We start from the raw sequence: 2,140 nt of genomic DNA, 5'->3' as shown, positions 1-2,140 counted from the left end.
GAGGCTTTCTTTCTTCCAGTGAACATATTTGGCCCCTTTGTCAAAGATAAGGTGGCTGAATGTATTGGTGTTCTAGCTGCATCTTGTAACCTGTTCAACTGATCATCAGGTCTGTTTTTTTGCCAGTACCATGCTGATTTTATCACAGTAGCTTTGTAGCATATCAAGTCAGGGATTGTGGTACCTCCTGCCTTGTTTTTGTTGCCCAGGATTTCTTTTTTGATTGTTTGTTTTGTTTTTTTCTCTTTACCGGGGGATTGAATTTACCACCCTGAGCTTGCTGGTCAGGTGCTGTGCCGATGAGCTAAATCCCCTGCCCCTAGCCCAGGATTTATTTTGCCTTTCTTCATCCCTTTTGGTTCCAGATGAATTTTCAGAATGTTTTCTCTAGATCTGTGAGGAATACTAATGGTATCTTGATCAGGACTGCATTGAATATGTGTAACAATTTTGAAAGTATTAACCCATCTTTTTTTGTGTGTTTTTGAGACAGGGTCTCGCTAGGCAATTCAGGCTGGCCTTGAGGTCACTTTGTAGCTCAGGATGGTCTCAAACTCGCAACGATCCTCCTGCCTCAGCCTCCTGAGTGTTGGGATGACAGGCATGCACAACCATCCTTGGCTAACCCTTCATATTTAAGGAAATATTTCAATAATTTCTTCACATGATGTTTACTGTGTGAAAAGATTTTAACTTAAAATTAAATTTGCAATGCTTATACTATGTGTTGTTTAATTTTAATATTCAGTTTTGGCCCAGATTTCTGGTAATGACAAGTTTCCTAAAGCCTTGTAATTCCATGACTGGTCAACATGATACCGGTATCTTTTGATCTAATAACATAAATCTTAGTAGGGTCTGACAGTTGCACCAAGGATTCAATCACCAATAGGACTAAGCCCTATTGAAACTTTGGAATTCTCAGCACATCCCACTCACCTCTGGGAGAGAAAGGGGAGCCTGAAAGACTGGTTTTGGCAGAGAACAGTGTAGAACTTTCTAGAAAGAGCCTGAGCCAGACTCTCTGCCCCTTGTAATCTGGAGAGAGGTTCTGTCATTGTTTGTGAATATGTGGGGAGTTGGAGTGACTGCTTCTATCTACCTTGGAGTCTTATGCCTCTGTTACATTTGTCATTCAAGATGTATTAGAAAATACAGAGTAAGCCGGGCATGGTGGCGCATGCCTGGAATCCCAGCACTCAGGAGGCTGAGGCAGGAGGACTGTTGCAAGTTTGAGGCAAGCCTGGGCTGCATAAGTGAGTTCAACAGCAGCCTAAACTGCATAGTGAGACTCTGTCTCAAAAAGAAAAAAAAACAAACACAGTGGCAAAGTCTCCTGCCCTGACTCAGGATGTCCACACCCACTCCCTGTGTACAGCACACTAGAAATGTGCCATCCCTCTATTCCAGCTCTTTCTATGATATGGACCATTTCGACTCCCTTCACACCATTCAACTACCAGTATAGCAATCCAAGGTGTTTATATTTTAGAGATGCTCCGAAATATTGTGTTGCCAACTAAAACAATGATGGTTATTGCACATATTATGCTTTATACTGATAGAGAACTATTTCTTCACCATTCAAGGTCATTGATACCCAAATCAGGAGCATGGTGGGTTTTATTAAAGGTTGAAAGAAGATAGCAAAGATATTAAGTGTGTAAAAATGATGCTTTAATTTGCTTTTATTCCACTGATACACACCACTAATTTCCAACAAGGAACTACGATTAGCATGTCCAAGGTTATCAACTGAAGAGCACCTGTTATATTCAAAACTTGCATAAAAGGATTCCGCTGCATTCATGGGACTCAGTTTAAAGGTAGGAACAGAAAGGGAATGAGAACGAACACATGAACTTCCAGGGTTCTAGTTTCAGCAAATGGGTAAAATTATTCAGTTGATGCAAACATGCAAAGGGGAACATCAGACTTTAGGAGATAACAACCTTAGAATTTGGCATGTTGAGCTTGAGGTGCTTGTGATACCCAGGTGGACACTTGCAGGATGGAGTAGGAATCTGGTTCCATACCTTGTTAGAGATATTATGATTGAACTTGTAGCTTGGGGGAATATCATACACGGTAGATAAGCTACATAAGTCAAAATGTTGAGACTATAATGGCTAAGAGGAGT

General features: G+C 40.9%; 1 pseudogene; it reads right to left on the bottom strand.

The window, feature by feature from the left end:
* LOC102030376 overlaps positions 1-2,140 on the bottom strand; it is a 14,708-nt pseudogene that overhangs the window by 11,440 nt on the left and 1,128 nt on the right.

The sequence above is a fragment of the Chinchilla lanigera genome, unplaced genomic scaffold (assembly GCF_000276665.1).
Source record: "Chinchilla lanigera isolate Chin_1 unplaced genomic scaffold, ChiLan1.0 scaffold00050, whole genome shotgun sequence".
Classification (NCBI taxonomy): Eukaryota; Metazoa; Chordata; class Mammalia; order Rodentia; family Chinchillidae; genus Chinchilla; species Chinchilla lanigera.
The sequence above is the reverse complement of the archived record's forward strand: the minus strand, read 5'-3'. Positions and strand labels throughout refer to the sequence as shown.